Raw genomic sequence first — 18,000 nt, 5'->3', positions numbered from 1 at the left:
TTCATCCCCTGGAATGGAAACTTATTGCAGTGTTTATTTCACTTTACTATGAGTTTTGGTTTCTCACTCACAAAATATAAGCCTATAAAAATGCATCATGACACTAGGAATATGAATTACCGTAACAAGGAAAGGCTTTATAATGTCTTGTGACCCCTTTTTATAGACCTACAATAATTTGGAATATGCTGGTTTATTTTCCAAAACAGAATATATTTCACTTTACACCCTATTCACGTAGGGCTGTGATAATGTAAAGGATATATATATATATATCTATATATAATATATATATATATATATATATAAGAGATATATATATAGAGCTTTCATTAAACATACTTTTTAGAAACCATCAACTTCAAACGTTTTAAGAGTGGCAAAGAAAGAAACCAACAGCTTTCGACGCACTTTTTTTTTTTAGAAACCAGCAACGTCTAACGTACGTTTTTGTCCCAGATTGGCAAAGAAAGAAACCAACAGCTTTAATTAAACACCTTCTAGAAACCAACAACTTCAAACGTGATTTTTCCCAGATTGGCAAAGAAAGAAACCAGCATCTTTAATAAAACACACTTTTCTAGAAGCCAGCAACGTCGATCGTACTTATGTCCCAGATTGGCAAAGAAAGAAACCAACAGCTTGAAACACTTTTTTTTTTTTTTTTTTTTTTTTTAGAAACCCAGCAACGTCAAACATACTTTTGTCCCAGATTGCCAAAGACAGAAACCAACAGCTTTAATCAAACATACTTATGAGAAACCAGCAACGCAAAACGTACTTTTTTTTCAGATTGGCATAGAAAGAGACCAAAGAAACCAAGAACCTTATAAATAAACAAGATTTTACGCTCACAATGAGGAGCCGTTACAAGAACGAAGCCTTCGATTTATTTACACTTGTGACATTAGTACTACTACTACTACTACACAACACACCCTTCCTTATCGCCCTCTGTTCTTGACACTTCAAATCATCACTGTGACGATCATTTTATTAATGGCTAATCGCAGTTTCCTGACGGTGTTCGTAGGACATATTAGGCCAGGCTGAAAGATGGGTGTCTTTTTAATCTAATTAATAGTGACTTGGCGGTTATTTCTTCGGAAATTGCAGGTTAAATAGTAGGTAAGTATAGGAGGGACTCGTAACCATGGCCGGGTAGATCCTAGTAATTTATTACACCTAGCTAAGGGTTAGCCTTAGCCTCGAAGTAAGGAATTACCCCTCCTTAGTAACGAAGCGAGTTATGATTAATCACTTTTGATTCACGAACTGTATATTTGTATTACGAACCGTATACTCATAGGTAGCTAGCTAGTACCTATAGGTAGCTAGTATTACTAGGTAGGTACCTACTACTAGTAGGTAGGTACCTAGGAAGTATACTACCTAGTTTGTCTCACGAACCGTATACCTACCTACCAACTAGGATAGTACTTCTGTAGGTACTAGGTAGTACCGAAAGTACCTCTAGTATACTAGTAGTATAGGTATGTCTCATGAACCGTATTAGGTAGGTATTTGTCTCATGAACTGTGCCTACTTATAGCTACCTAGGTAGTAGGTATTTTACTTTAATTCATGAACAGCAGGTAGTTAGCCTAGCCTATATTTGGCTTACTAACAGTAGTATATTAGGTAGTACTACCAATACCTAGGTATTTGGCTCACTAACAGTAGCTAGTAATACCTATTTGTCTCACGAACCGTTTACTACTAGATAGTATAGGTACCTATGTCTCACGAACCATATATTTTTCCACACAGTATAGCTAGCCTTATTTGTCTCACAAACTGCATATTTTTCTAACAAACAGTACCTACCTATATTTGTCTCAAGAACTGCATATTTGTGTCATAAACCTGCATATTTTTTCCCACAAACCAAGGCTGTAGGCTATCTGTGTCATGAACTGTATGTTTTTCTCATGAACAATATAATTTTCCTCACAAACCATATATTTTTTTGCTCCAGCCTAGAGCCTAGGTATATGTTCCTCATGAACCATGTATTTTTCTCACAAACAATTTATTCTTTGCATGAACCTATTTGTCTCCAGAACCATATATTTTCCTCGCAAACCACAAGGTTTCCTCACATACTACTTTATATTTTTCTCATTGATCTTACTATTTTTTCCCCCACTATTTAACCAGTTTTCATACGTTTAAAACAATTCAGGTTTGTTCAGACCACTTTTTCTTGTGTTTTCCCATTCCCCTAAAGGCTTTAGGCTTTCCAGCAAGTCTAGAAGCCCAATAATTATAAATCATGAAAATGTAGCAAGGACAGCTACAGGGATGCAACCTAACTTAACCTAAACTAAAACATATTTTCCTTGCCAGCTTGGGGAATTATGGGCCCCCTACCTAACCTATACTACAGAGACGCATTATAGTTCAATCTAACGTGTGGCCTATGCCCATATTCAGTCAGGAAGTGAGGTAAAATTACAGACTGCTACCATGCCCCAATTCCTGCCAGTCGCCAGCTGTGATCTTTACCATCATTTGTATATTTTTTTGTTTATGTCTATGTCTTTAGTTTATGTTTATGATATTTACTCATTTGTTTGTTTTTATCTTCATCCCCCAAGGGGGCACCCATTTCGTACATAGACTGGTAGTTGGCAAGCTAGAGGGCCACTATCTTAAACTGATCTAGACCCCCATAAATCTTATAAGTGAAATAAAGAAATACTGTACATCCATCAGATCTTGAACACTGATTCCAAATGGGGGTAAGAGGAGCACATTCCTCACCTTCAGGCTTTGAGATATAGAGGAATATAACTTGAGCCACAGGAGACTCTACCAGTTATGTCTTCTGTGTAGGTCATGTCCTGAGAAGGTTGTTTACAAAAGCAACCAACATATGTGTTTCAGCCCTTAGGCCTTCCAGATCATGTGAGAAACTTATTGTGTAATCCTAAAGAGTGATTTGTTATTCATCCAAAATTGGTTTAATGTTACTGTATAGAACTGTATTTTGAATAAGATAAGGATGATTGCATTGTGTTTTATTGCTTTATGGAAATTTATACAGAGTAGACAGTGGCCAAATAGGGTTTGATCAATGGTAAGTAAGGCTAGACTAATATAGTTTGATAAAGTCAAGATAGGCAGAGTTATGGAATCAACGGCCAAGCCACTTGCTCGAATAATATGGAGCACAAGGTTCATCACCCTCTACTAACTGTTAGTCAGCTTATGTTCTTACTGTGCTACTATATAATACTTTGTCATTTTTCTTTTTTGTTTGAACTAAACCAACACTGGTACAGTACGGGCACTGAAAAAGTGGCTTAAAAGTGGTAATTCAGGTTAGCATACGTCAAGCTACAAATTGTTCTATATATCCATCTCCCAAATTCGTTGCATGTCTGAACGGTAAATAAAATATATATATATATTTATATATATATATATATATATATATATATATATATATATATATATATATATATATGTATATGTGTCTTAAAAAAATCACAGTAGATGCACGTGACTTCATAAATAAGCGAATACCACGGGAAAATGATAGTCAGAAATCCAAGCGCTTTCGTCTTTATTCAGACATCGTCAAGGAGCTACTAAAGTACAATTGGAGAGGAAGGCCTCAGGTACAAACAAGATCAGGAATACCAGATGGTTAATTATCAAAAGGGTAAAAATTAAAAGGGATAATCCAGGGATTATCGGATATCACACGGTCACAAACTTAAACAGATTCTGACCCTAACGAAATTACAAAGTATCTTTACCAGTCCAAAACATGTAAAAACTAAAAATATATATTTTAATTTTACGTGCTTATATTTATCTACAACTTTTTTAATTATGAAAGCATCAAGTTTTCAAATAAACCAAGACCTTAAATTTAGAACATTTCTATTATTTGACTTGATAAAACAAGATTCAATGATATTCCTTTTAACTGTGTCATTACATGGGACTAAGGCTCTTGCTTGACTCCAGTTAATAGGATGGTCTAAATCTCTCATATGTACAAATAATGCATTCGATATTTGCCCAGTTCTCACAGAATATTGATGTTGCTTGAGACGCTGTGAAAGAGATTTGCCGGTCTGTCCGTAATAGACTTTATCACACTTTTGCAAGGAATTCATATATGCAGCCTGGAAGATCTTTAGGAGAATTTTTGATTACTAAACTCTTGACATTAATATTACTAAAAACAACATTTATGTTAAAAAGCTTTAAAATTCTAGGAATATCTAAAAAACCTTTCATCATAAGGTGAATTTTAGAATGTTATGCTTACTAAATTCAAGTTTGTCATTAGTTGAATAAAATGTTTTTCTAGCTCTTTTCCATGCCACATCTACAAAAGTCCTTGGGTAGTTTAAGTTTCAATGCAATATCATAAATAGTTTCACTTCAGCGTCAATAAACTGCGGGCTACAGACACGTAAACCCCTTAGGAAACATCCCAGAAAAAACAGAGAATTTAACATTTGATGGTGATTGTTAGTAGTAATGAACAAAAGAGGCAATATTAGTTGATTTTCGAAAGACTGAAAAGGTGAAATTTCTATCATTTCTATGGACAGTTACATCAAGAAAATTCAATTGTTCGATACGTAATACAAACCCTCGGTCCTTTAACAATAGGAAGGTAACTAGCGGCAGCTGGGACGGTCGTAAGCTTTCGAACAAGGGGAGGAACGGTAGTTAACTGCTTGTCCGATCGTGCGCGCGGGCAGAGGTGAAGAATCACTTTTTGCTTTCGGCGCGGGTGTGAAGGACGTGTTCGTCATCGCTCTCTGCCCGCTTCATCGTCGTATGCTTTGTTTATATTATGTTTTCTACTAATGGTTTGGTTTGACTTGAAAATGAAACTGTAAGTACACTGTCTTCATTTTCATTACTTAATTATGATCAACATGGAGCTATCGCCGTAGAGACGGCGATTTCCGCTCTTTTCATGTATTGGAACCCTTGAATTATGTCTCGGTGCCGAGGGTCGGGCGCACTCGCGCCGAGTCATGTATTTGGGCGAAAGTGTGTAATTGAAAGATGTAAGTACTCTTTTTCATTATATTTTTGCCCTGTGCGTTCGTTGCCGAGAGCTTGATTGCGCTCGGCAAGAGCCTCTTATTTTGTATGAATAGAATGCAATGAAAGTGGATTCGCAATGCAGTTTTCTTTTCATTTTCATTTATTAATTGCATCAAATTAATTTGGTGTCAATTACCGCTCTTACCCGGGAATTAATCCTTACGATTATTGCTGTGAAAGTGAAAATAGCAAGTGCAGTATTGTTCATTTTCATATATATTTATGATAGCATCATATTATTATGGATCAAGTTTCCGCTCTTACCGGAATTGATTTTTTCCCTCTTTAAGTTCTATGAAGGTGAATCGCAAGTGCAGTATTCTGTTTCATTTTCATATTACTTTTCACTGCTGTGCGGGGGTAGGGGAAGCGAAGGTCTGCCAGGAAGTCGTCGGAAAGCTCTCCCGCGACGATCCCTTGGTATCCGATTCTTCGTCTTCTTTCCTGCCCCCCGCTCAGCTTCCTCGTATTTTGTTTTTGGGGTCTTCCTTCCGTTCGGTGGGGCATGTCTTCCCCCCCCCCGTGCGTGAGGGAACCCCTCTTACTAATCTGTCTGTGCTACCGCAGGTGCTACAGCCGTGGAGACGACCTTGGACAGGTATGGACCACTGCGGCTGCAGGGCGTGCCTAGCATCCACGATCTGCTGCAGAGTCTAGCGAGGTCTGGGGCGGTGACCTTGGATGGTCTCCACTACAACCTTCACGGCCGCTTATGCTGCGTCCCCCGCTGGTCTACATTCCCCATGCTGTGTCGGTGACGCCGTCTGCCGCTTCTAGGGCCGGTCGCCGCCGTACCGAGGAGGGTTAGCCGCCGCCGCCTGTGTTTTCTTCGTGTTGCCTGCCCCAGACTTCCGCTGTTCCAGCAGCTCGCCCCTGGACCGGCCGCCAGTACCACGCTGGCTGCCGATGATTCTACGAGGCGATGGGCTGGGCCTGCCGTACCTGTCGCGATGATGTGGTTCCCGCTACTGGCTTGGCTGTCCCTTCTGTGTTTACCGCTGCCGCTGTTCCTGCCGCTCCTGAGCTGGTTGCTGTTCCTGTCGCTCCTGGTTCCTGCGCCTGTCCATGCTGGTCCTGCCCATGGTGTGTCTTCCCCAGTCCCAGGTGCAGTCGGGCCGTGTTGCTTCGGCAATAGGCCCGACTCCGGCCTGGATGGAGGACCTGACGACTGTCCTGCGTGAGCTGACGAAGAAGAGGAAGGTGTCATCTTCGTCTGTTGCTGCCTCTTCCCCTTCGACTTCTAAGGCCCATAAGCCGAAGAAGAAGAAGGCTGCCTCCCCCCCTAAGAAGTCTCCTTCGGGAACTTCTAAGGGCCCGTCCCACCTCGGTGGGACGGGGGGTCCTTCTGCTCCTTCGGGAGGGAGCGGGGCCCGTCTCCCCTTCCGTAAGGAAGAGATAGACGGGGACAGAGGAGTATCGGTTAGCTCTCCGGTACTTCCTCGCCTGGTGCTAGCGGCGATGGCCGCTACGCCAGGTTCCGGCTCGGTCTTCGTTCGCGGGAGATCCCGATGTACGCTCTCCCTCGGGAGACCGTGCAGCCAAAGTTTCGGCGCCAGAGTTCGCTCGGCGCCAAGACCACGGCACGGAGCAGAAGGCTGGCGAGGACCGCTCAGGTGACTCTCGCCAGGCCAGCGGCCGCTCTCGCAGCGACCAGCTGGTAACCGGGTTTTGTTATTCCCCTAAGAAGACTCCTTCGGGAACTCGAAGGGCTCGTCATTCATTCCGTGACGGGGGGTTCTTCTGCTGGTCCTCCTGTTTCCTTCGGGACGGGGCCCGTCTCCCCTTCTGAGAAGAAGAAGAAGACGGGGACCAAAGGGTGTGCTGGCTACCGCGGGTACACCCTCGCCTGGTCTTGGCAGCTCTGCTGCTAAGCCAGGTACCGGCTCGGTTTCTCGTCCGCGAGAAGTTCCGAGTGTACGATCTCCTTCGACCGTGCAGCCAAAGTTAAGACGCCTGAGTTTCGCTCAGCGTCATGGACCGAGGCACGGAGCAGAAGACTGTCGAGAGCCGCTCAGGTGACTCTCGCCAGGCCAGCGGCCGCTCTCGCAGCGACCAGCCGGTACCTCGGATGGAGTGACGGTCTCTGACCGGCCACGGGTTGAGGCTGGGAAGAGGTCCCCCAGGATCCCCTCGACCGACGGTACCAGCCTCGGCTGGTACCAGCGGTTTGACGTGCCGCGAGGACGCTCACCGGTCTCACGGCGAAAGCGAGCTCTGCAGGTCACCTGACCGCCGCTCCCACAGGGACCGGGCGGATACGGTGACAGCAGCAGCTCGTCTGACGCACGACCGGGGTCGACGTGCTCAGTCGAGCCGCTCGCCACAGGTGAGCGGCACGGCCAGGCCTGCAGATCGATCCCCCACACCGCGGGTTGGTGATCGGCTGCAGCCCCCCACGTACGCTGGTCCTGCCAGCGAGCGGGGGAGCGTCAGGTCTGTCTCTCCACTACCTTCAACTTCCTCGGGCTACACCGGGAAGAGCGAGGTAGCTAGGAGTGATCGTGAGAGGTGCGCCGCTCACGATCCCGTCACGACGCCGCACGTGCCACGTATGGTCTTAGGACCAACCAGGACGTACGCGCAAGTGATTGGAGGCGACCGTCAGGGGGAGAGGGGGTAGCGTCAGTTCTGTCTCTCCGATACCTCAACTTCCTCGGCATACGCCAGGAAGAGCGAGGTATATAGGAAGTGATCGTGAGAGATGCGCGCGTCACGATCCCGTCACGACGCCGCGCGTGCCAGGTTGGTCTTAGGACCAACCAGGACGTACGCGCAAGTGATTGGAGGCAACCGTCAGGGGATCTGGTTGCTGTCCTTCTTCTGAAGGAGGTAGGGTCCTGGGAGCTGCTCTTGTTGGAGGGACTGGACGGTCCTACTCCTCAAGACGCTGTAACTTCCGAGATTCAGAGTAACTTTACCCAGGTTATTGCACTGATTCGTCAGCACAACGACCGGGGGAAGGATCGCCGCTCCCACCAGCAGAGCCCATGTCTCTGCTCGAGTCGTTTTGGGGCCCGAGAGGGAACCCAAACCGACGGTGGGTATGCCGCGATCGGAGCTTGCCGATTCTGTCTTGAAACCAGAGTCTCTCGTCTCCGGACAAGAAGGCTCTCTCAGTTCTGGTCCGGTCGATCAAGCTACTTCCACCTCCTCTACTGCGACAGCGGCGTTTCTACGTGTCTTCGGACACCGTATTTAAATACTCCTTCGGTCCTCCTGAGAGGTTTCGACCCCTCGACGGACTGGAATGAGTCGGAGGACGGTATCGGCTCTCTCCTGTCAGGTGTCGATCAGCCCCACCCAGACGACGTTCACAGTGGCGGCAGACCCTTACCTACAGTGAGAGTTCGTAACCCTCCTCGGGGAAAACGTTTTCTCTGACGATACGTTTTCCCAGACTCTGAGAGGCCATCGCCGCAAGGCGATGGCTGCTACTACTCTTCTCCAACTGCTAGTTCCACTGGGAAGGCGAGCGAGTATCCAATTCCTCCCCCATTCCCTCTCTCTTCAGGTAGGACCTTCGGGTCCTACCTGACGTAAGCCCCGGTCGTTGAGGAGGGATCCTGCCCCATTCTCGATTTCTACGGGAATCGAGAGGACCACCAGCCGATATCGTTTGACGAATTCGGTGGGGGTTTCGCAGACTGCTTAGAATTCTACGGAATTTCTAGCGCATTCGAGTTAGAGATTTCTTACGATCTCCAAACACTTAGGCGAGACCACGGTCCAAAGTGAGCGAGACGAGAATCCCCGATATGTTACACGATAATCGGGAACCTCGCCTATGCTCGAATTCCTGGAATTTCTAGCATTAGGAAGAAGACTGCTGCTGAAAGAAGACTATCTCACAGTAGGCGACCAACCTGGAATAGAGAAGAACGGACGGGAATATCCAGTTTGGCTGGAAACTATCGTCTTAGTATTCTGTTCACCATGAAGCTTTCCTTCGAGGAAGACCTTCTCCTTCACTCTCTTTAATAGAGAACGAAGGTGGTCGATCTCCAATCCTTATTTTGTTTTCTTGAAGGAAGAATTTAGGATGGAGACGTTGTTCAGAATCCTACAAATATACTACGTATATTAACCTCGCGACATGATTCTGCTAAGCAGTTGAATGGTCCGAGGGGTAGGCGCCATATCCTGGTTATTCTACGGATTGCGACTTAGACGAAAAGTATTCTAATTGAACTGCAACCCGGGTTGCCTGCAACCTCCCAGGAGTTTCCAGTTTCAATTTTATATACTTATGGTGTTGTCACAACAACACCATTTAAGCTTTTATATTTACCGAAATTCGTTTCGCTTAAATATAATTGCTCGAGCATATCTTTTTATGCTCGGTGGTTCTAGCCGAACGCATTCCTTCGTGGAAAGGATTACTTGGCAACTCAGGATGACGAGTCAGCGACAGCTACTGCGTATTGAATTGCCCGAGGCATTTCAGTATCAAGCTGCCGCTTGAGATAAACGGTTGTTTATGTCTTTCTCACCTGCTTTGATTGAATAACAACCGTATCTCTGCCCAACAATCACGGACTTAAGTCTCTGATTAACGGGGATTCTCGCATACATGAATGACCATCTATGCTGAGAAACGCTAGTATTCATCGTCTTCGGTATTGCGAGAATTTTAAACAGAGATATCTATTCGACTCTATCTTTCTGTTTACCGCACTCGGAACAGAATTCTGTAATAGTCTCTTGCTGCATCGTATCCCGATAATGCGAATGATTTTTGCGGAATCTGAGTTTGTCCTCAAAATATCTTGTATTCGGAGGTGTACAATTGTTCATTGTTCACCCCGGATTAGCAGATTGTATTGAAAGACATCGCCTACTCCCACACCTGCCAGCTCTACTTCCAAACGTTCAGCCCATGAGAAGCAGTTCTTCAAGCGGCTCTCCCCTGTGTTTCATTACTGAAGAACGCCCCGCTTTAACGCCCGCTTTATTGCACAACGGACAGCAATGAAATGGCGGTTAGCGTTTCAGTCATTTGTAAGCACAGGTTTTAGAATCTTGAGATTCCTTCTCTCGATTCAGCTGGAAGACGTAGGTTGCATTCATTGCCTACCTTCGTCTTCAACGTCACATAGTGTTGTTTCTCCTTAAGCTGAGATTCAACGTCTATGAGATTTTCTTGCCATCAGGGACCTCGGTCTTTTGAAGGCAATTGACTTTCGCCTTTTGAGCTTATGCATTAAGAGAATCATCGCCGCGCCGTCCGGCATCGGTAACTAACAATATTTTATTTGTTTGGTCTCTCAGCATAACTCTTTAAAGGGCGAAGGTCACGTGGACTTACCCGGAATGCTTGGACAACTTGCCTCTACTGATTCGAACCAGTCAGTCGGCAGCTGTCAGAGCGGCCGAGTCAGTTACGAACTATGCTGTGGACTTAGTTCGGTTGTTCCAGAGCAATCATTACTTCGTCTTAATAGCTTGTCAGTATGAACTGTACATAACCAAAGTCGAGAAGAGGGATAGGTCATACGACTATTCCTTCTTTTCGTCTTAGGTAACTGCATGACTTCTCTTGAGAAGTCAGCACAAAGGGATGGGGATTTGTGACGCTCGATTTCGTACCGATCTTCGTAGCGAAGACTCAGAACCCTTCGGTAACTGGACGATTGGTTCGAGTCCTTCACAATACCTCCCTAATGGACGTCACCGCCTCCGATACGAAGGCTATGCTGCTTGTCCTGTGAAGGTGCGACGGAGCTGTCTGAAGAAACTCGACACCCAGGATGAGTGTGGACGCCTCTTCATCATTCTCTCGCGTTCCGCAAGAACTTCTCCGTGGCGCAGGTAATGAAGGCAGGCGCCTGGTCCAACCGGACCGCATGCACCTCCTTCTACCTTCAGGATATTGCCCACAGTTCCTTGGATCTTTTCCTTGGGAACCGTGGTGGTTGCTCAATACGTTGTGTAGTTAACCCAGACCCTCGCAGGCTGAACAGCATCGAGTCCTGGTGTGACCGTAAGAATGGATGAGGAATGAGAGTGTGACTGGCTCCTCTTCCCATCTTTTTCTTCCCTCTACCTTTGGGTAGAGGGACACGGTCGTCACCCTGCTGGGTAAGGACGAGATGCAGGTGAGCTACTCAATAGAGCACCATCCTATCCCTTTCAGTAGGGATAGGAGTAAATATCCACCACTTCCTCCAACAAGGGGGGGGGAGGAAGTGGATGCCAAATTGAGACAAACCCATCATTTTATGATTGTCTCTTGCAAACAGGAACAAGTTCTTGCTTGCTGGTACGAAGAGATACGCTTGCCTCTCTCTTAGTACTTGGCCCAGAGGTCTGACCATTGATCCTGCGGTGCACACCCCGATCAATCGGACAGAGGTTTGGATCCCTGCCCTTGCTCTTACGACCAGGAGGCACTCCAGGGTTGGACGAACACCAGTCTGTTCACCAAAAGACTCAGATTCCTCCAACCAAGAAGTGAGTCTTCCTATTGTTAAAGGACCGAGGGTTGTATTACGTATCGGAACAAATGACAATTTGTCGAAAATTGCATTTTTCCTACTATACAAACCTGAGGTCCTTTACTATAGTCCCACCTCATGCCACCCCTCACTCTGCAACTTTTTGCATGGGCCTATAGCAAAAGTGATTCTTCACCTCTGCCCGCGCGCACGATCGGACAAGCAGTTAACTACTGTTCTCCCCTTGTTCGAAGCTTACGACCGTCCCAGCTGCCGCTAGTTACTTCCTATTGTTAAAGGACCTCAGGTTTGTATAGTTAGGAAAAATGCAATTTTCGACAAATTGTCATATTACAATTTCTTTCTTCCTCTACAGTAAATTTTATAGAAGGGACTAAATTATTGAGATTATTAAGGAATTCCTGGAGGTTTTCGTGAACTGGCCAAATACAGAAGATATCATCCTCGTATCTAAACCAAATAACTTTTGGGGCAAAATTCTTGGTAAGAGTTTTGTCTCAAAAAATTCCTGTCCTTAGCAATATTTACAAATGGAATTTTTGGGACAAAACTCTTACAAGAATTTTGCCCCAAAAAGTTATTTGGTTTAGATACGAGGATGATATCTTCTGTATTTGGCCAGTTCACGAAAACCTCCAGGAATTCCTTAATAATCTCAATAATTTAGTCCCTTCTATAAAAATTTACTGTAGAGGAAGAAAGAAATTGTAATTTGAATTTTCTTGATGTAACTGTCCATAGAAATGATAGAAATTTCACCTTTTCAGTCTTTTGAAAATCAACTAATATTGCCTCTTTTGTTCATACTACTCCAATCACCATCAAATTGTTAAATTCTCTGTTTTTTTCTGGGATGTTCCTAAGGGCTTTACGTGCTGTAGCCCGCAGTTTATTGACGCTGAAATTAAAACTATTTATGATATTGCATTGAAACTTAAATACCCAAGGACTTTTGTAGATGTGGCATGGAAAAGAGCTAGAAAAAACATTTATTCAACTAATGACAAACTTGAATTTAGTAAGCATAACATTCTAAAAATTACCTTATGATGAAAGGTTTTTAGATATTCCTAGAATTTTAAAGCTTTATAACATAAATGTGGTTTTCAGTAATATTAATGTCAAGAGTTTAGTATCAAAAATTCTCCTAAAGATCTTCCAGGCTGCATATATGAAATTCCTTGCAAAAAGTGTGATAAAGTCTATTACGGACGACCGCAAATCTCTTTCACAGCGTCTCAAGCAACATCAATATTCTGTGAGAACTGGGCGGGAAATATCGAATGCATTATTTGTACATATGAGAGATTTAGACCATCCTATTAACTGGAGTCAAGCAAGAGCCTTAGTCCCATGTAATGACACAGTTAAAAGGAATATCATTGAATCTTGTTTTATCAAGTCAAATAATAGAAATGTTCTAAATTTAAGTCTTGGTTTATTTAAACTTGATGCTTTCATAATTAAAAAAGTTGTAGATAAACAAAATATAAGCAACAAAATTAATATATTTAGTTTTTACATGTTTTGGACTGTAAAGATACTTTGTAATTTCGGTTAGGGTCAGAATCTGTTTAAGTTTGTGACCGTGTGATATCCGATAATCCTGGATTATCCCTTTTAATTTTTACCCACCCTTTTGATAATTAACCATCTGGTATTCCTGATCTTGTTTGTACCTGAGGCCTTCCTCTCCAATTGTACTTTAGTAGCTCCTTGACGATGTCGAATAAAGACGAAAGTGCTTGGATTTCTGACTATCATTTTCCCGTGGTATTTGCTTATAATATATATATATATATATATATATATAGATATATATATATATATATATATATATATATATATATATATATATATATATATATATATACACAGGCAGTCCCCGGGTTATGCGCGGGGGTTCCGTTCTTAAGACGCGTTGTAACCCGAAAATCGTCGTAAGCCGGAACGAAGTGTTGAAAACATGTCCACAGGGAAAATTTCACTAATTTGCAATTTTTCTTAGGGCCGTATCTCTAAAATTATCACTTATTTACTTTTTTCATTTGCAACACACTGTATTCACAAATTACTGTATATGTTTGTACATGAACTTCCCTGACAGATATATACTTAGCTATAGTCTCCGACGTTCCCGACAGAATTTCAAAATCTCGCGGCACACGCGACAGGTAGGTCAGGTGGTCTACCTTACCCGCTGTGGTGGCGGATGTACGAACCACTCCGTAAGCTTGTCAGATTTTTCTCTGTCGCACGGGGAACGATAACAACTGTGTCGGTTTCCTCTCGATAGTTTTCGATTCTCGCTTGCCTGGAGTTAATTTGGACTTCTTTTGGTGACGTATTCGCTTTGTTTGGCTTGGCATACGCTGATTGTGGACCGGTTTGATTTGAGTTTGATTTTCTTTAACGATGTACTGATCTAGATTCGGTAGTTAAAACTTCGGTTTGGTTTAGGGTTTTGCGTGAATGAAGGATGTAAGGTGAGGTTGCCGAAAGCTTCGGTAGACCCCACACGGTTTGCATGAAATGCAGGGGGAATGAATGTTCTTTTGCATAACCCTTTGTAGTGAATGTAAGGGATTGAATGAAGAAGAATATAAGGCTCTCTCTTCTTATGTTAGGAAGTTGGAACGTGATAGAGTGCGTAAGGCTTCTCTAGAAGTTCTAGCAGATCTAGAATGAGTGAGTTGGATGTGGATCCTAATAGTACTAACGTAGAATTAGAACCTTCTTCCCAAGTTGCAGCCCCGGCTCCCCGCACCGAAGCCGAAAGATTCGCCTTCGGAGGCGGCAGCTCTGAAAGCCACGAATCGTTCTATGGATCAGAAGATTCGTCAGTTGGAAGGTAAGGAGAGTGTTTAGTGATCAGTGCAGTGTCCCCAGTGTTGTGGAGGTGCGTCTGACCGGCTCCTTAGTGCCTCTAGGCCTAGACCTCTTCCAGACTCCCAGTTCCAGTGGAGGAGGAAAGTCGAAAGCCGCAGGAGGGCTAGGGAGAGCCCCCACCGGTCAGGCGTCCCCTCGGCAGATCCTGAAGTACGCTCCAGGCCTGCCCGGATCGCTACAAGAAGGAGCTCCTACGCCAATGCTTCTCCTCTTCGTCGTCTCCCTCTCGAAGAGAGGTTGGAACTCCCCGGATGCGTCGCGCCCGTTGAAGAGGGCTTGGAAGCTCCCTGCAGTCCTTTGGCTTCTAGTCCGGAGGTTTTTGGTCCGAAGAATCGTCGGTGGAGGCGAAGAAACCCAAGAAATCCTGTGATCGTTCTTCTTCTCGCGCTCCAGCGCTCGGCGCCTGCTTCCGAGGAAGAACAAGAAGATTCTCCTACGAGAGTACTCGCGGGACTTCAAGCTCAGATCACGGCGCTAGCAGACTCTCTAGCAGTTAGATCACGTAGGAAGAAGGGACGTTTCTCTTCCGATCAAGAGATCTAGGCGCCGCTCTTCAGAGGATCGTTCTCCTTCATATGGGGAGGTTTCGTATGAAGGTGGGGGCTCGCGTGAGCGCCCTCGCTCGCGTGAGCGCCCTCGCTCGCCTGGCTCTCTTTCGATTTCAAGGCGCCAAACATCGGTAGGACGCTCTATGGAGAAAGAAGTTTTTTCTCCAGATTGGATTCCCGCTTCCGTAAGCGCACTGCACCTGCTCATCACGCGATTTCTTCAACTCCCTCGCGTGAGACTTCTCCTCAGCAGCCTCAAGATTCTAGAAGGCGCCCTTCTACAAGTAGGCGTTCTTCTTCCAGATGTCACTCTCCTCGAGTGCGGATCGTGACTTCTCTCCTGACAGGCATCTAGAGTCTGGTAGGAGTCGTGTGCATGATAGACAGCCTACTGTTAGCCGCTCCCCGCAAGGTAGGCGCCAAGAACCTACGACATAGATCTCCTAGTAGGCGCTCGTCTCTTTTAAGGCGTCATACTCCTGATTATTCTCCTAGGGGCAGACAACAAGAGTCTTTCAAGCGCCCTTCTCCGTGTAGGCGCTCTCCCGCTTCTAGGCGCACTTCTCCTGACCGTTTGTCTCTTGGTAGGCACCAGGAATCGGAAGCGCCCTTCTCCAAGTAGGCGCTCGTTAGTTTTGAAGCGCCCTTCTCCTGAATGTTACCCTCTTGTTAGACGTCAAGAGTCTCGCAAGCAGCCTTCTCCTAGTAGGCGCATTTCGCCTTCCAGTCGAACTTCCGTTGATCGTACGCAACTGGACAGGTATGGAGAGCCGCGCAAGCGCTCGCTCTCGATAGGCGCTCTTCTCCTGGCAGCCGCTCGCCTCAGGATAGGCGCATAGAGTATAGTAGGCGCCTCGCCTCCTCGTAAGCGCCCTGTGGATATTTCCGAGGATTCTCGGAGTAGGAGCCCCTACCTCTCCTTCGGCTGAGATTCCGGATACCTCGAAGAGGGAGTCTTATCGTAGACATCCCAGATCTTCTCATAGTTCTCCAGTGGATGTGAACTCTTCTAAGAGAGGGCGTTCTCCAAACCTCTCGCTCAACTCCTGCTAGGATCCCTTCGTCACCTAGGATCTTCCGCGCTCGCCTCGACAAGACGTCCTAGAAGGTTCGGATGAGGAACCGAACACTTCTGCTGCTGTCTCTTCTTACAAGAAGCTTACAGAGCTACTTTTACAAGTTTTGGGGATTCCCTTACTCCTACGGCTCCTCCTTCTCCTCACTCACTTTTTTCAACGGCGAAGACAGCGAAGAGTTCTTCTTGTGTGAGGATGAGCCAACTCTTTCAATGAAGAAGGCACTGAGGAGTTTTTGGTTCCTGGATGGCTTCCAAAGAAGAAGCGGGAAAACGATGTCGCTTTTTCCTCCTTCGAAGTTATCAGGACGCGCTGGTTTTCTGGTACGAAACAGGAGAGCCCCTTAGGATTGGGTCTACCGTCTTCGGCTGATTCGGATTTTTCGGCGCTGGTAGATCGACAAGGAGAACTGCCCTTAACTCTGCTAAGACGACTTGGGCAATGAATGAATTGGATCATTTGCTCAAAGGTATGTTTAGAGTGCTAGAAGATTAACTTCCTTGATTGGTCGTTGGGAGTCCTAGCCAAGAAATTGAAGTGCCAGAGTCAATTTCGCCAGAAGATCTTATGTGTGTTTTGTCTGTATGGACAAGTCGGTAAGAGACGGAGCGAGTGAAATCGTCCCTTTATGGGGGTCCGGGAATCGTGAAGAAGAGGTCGGTTTATTGTTCCTTCTACGAAGTCGGTCTCCCATGCTCAGAGGTTCTTCTTTGCTGTTTGCTCCTCTGTCTACTCAGTTGTTCCCGAAACATCGAGTGCAGGACAATTTCGAGGTCACTTTCGGCCAAAGCCACCCAGGACCTTTTGGCACAGTCGGCAAGAAAACCTCGCCCTTCCTTCCCATACCAAGGCTAAGAAGGAAAAGGCAAGTGTTCGAGAACCCTTTCGAGGGGCATCTTCATCAAGAACCTCTACGTTTAGAGGTCGTAGACCTTCAAGAAGGGGTAAGACTTTCGCCAAGTCTGTTAAAGCCCCCAAATAACTTGCAAGTCCTTCAAACAACGGGCGGGGTGCACCGACTCTTAGAGTTTGCGGAAGTCTGGGCCAAAAAGGGGCGGATCCTTGGACCCTTTCTATTTTGAGGAGAGGTTACCTCATCCCTTTTCGTCGAAAGACCTCCCTTGACGACCATCCCAAGGGAACTGACCGGCAGGTACAGAGACCCCATCATGAATCAAGCTCTCCATCTAGCAGTAGATCAGATGCTGGAGAAGGGGGCTATCGAACTAGTGACAGACCATCATTCATCGGGCTTCTACAACCGCCTTCCTAGTTCCGAAGTCCTCAGGGGGATGGAGACCGGTGTTGGATGTAAGCGCCCTGAACTTCTTCGTAGAAAAGAAGAAGTTCACGATGGAAAACGCCTTCATCAGTGCTGGCAGCACTTCGTCCAGGGGACTGGATGGTTTCCTTGGATTTACAGGACGCTTACTTCCACGTACCGATCCATCCTTCCTCGAGGAAGTTTCTCAGATTCATGAGGGGGTGGGGGGGAAAATTTTTTCAGTTCAGGGCTCTGTGTTTCGGCCTCTCGACGGCCTCAAGTGTTCACGGGGTGGATTTGAGGAATGTGGCTCAATGGCTTCATTTGAAAGGGGTGAGGATATCCATGTACCTCGACGATTGGCTAATAAGGGCCAATTCAGAAGATCGTTGTTTGAATGAAGGACTTACAGTAACTTTAGAATTGACGAAGGCGTTGGGACTTCTCGTCAATGTCAGGAAGTCATCACTAATTCCCGAGCAAGAGTGTGTGTATCTCGGGATACAGATGAACTCTCTGAGTTTTCGGGCTTTTCCCTCGCAGGAAAGGATAGCCCGAGGATTCGAGAGAGTAACAACCTTCTTAGGGAAAGAAGTATGCACAGTGAGGGAGTGGATGAGTCTGCTGGGGACGCTCTCCTCTCTGGAGCAATTTGTTTCCCTAGGAAGGTTGCACCTGAGACC

At 45.6% G+C, this 18,000-nt stretch overlaps 1 protein-coding gene across 2 annotated transcripts in view; it reads left to right on the top strand.

Moving 5' to 3' along the window:
* The first annotated feature begins 934 nt into the window (after nucleotides 1-934).
* The window catches only part of LOC135225592 (uncharacterized), a 35,605-nt gene continuing 18,539 nt past the window's right edge, over nucleotides 935-18,000 (top strand). For both annotated transcript variants that reach the window (XM_064264879.1, XM_064264878.1), the window contains exon 1: nucleotides 935-1,128. The gene's annotated coding sequence lies outside the window, so the exon portion shown is untranslated. The remainder of the gene's footprint in view (nucleotides 1,129-18,000) is intronic.

The sequence above is a fragment of the Macrobrachium nipponense genome, chromosome 13 (genome assembly GCF_015104395.2).
Source record: "Macrobrachium nipponense isolate FS-2020 chromosome 13, ASM1510439v2, whole genome shotgun sequence".
In the NCBI taxonomy this organism is placed as follows: Eukaryota; Metazoa; Arthropoda; class Malacostraca; order Decapoda; family Palaemonidae; genus Macrobrachium; species Macrobrachium nipponense.
This window is presented reverse-complemented; position numbering and strand designations above follow the sequence as displayed.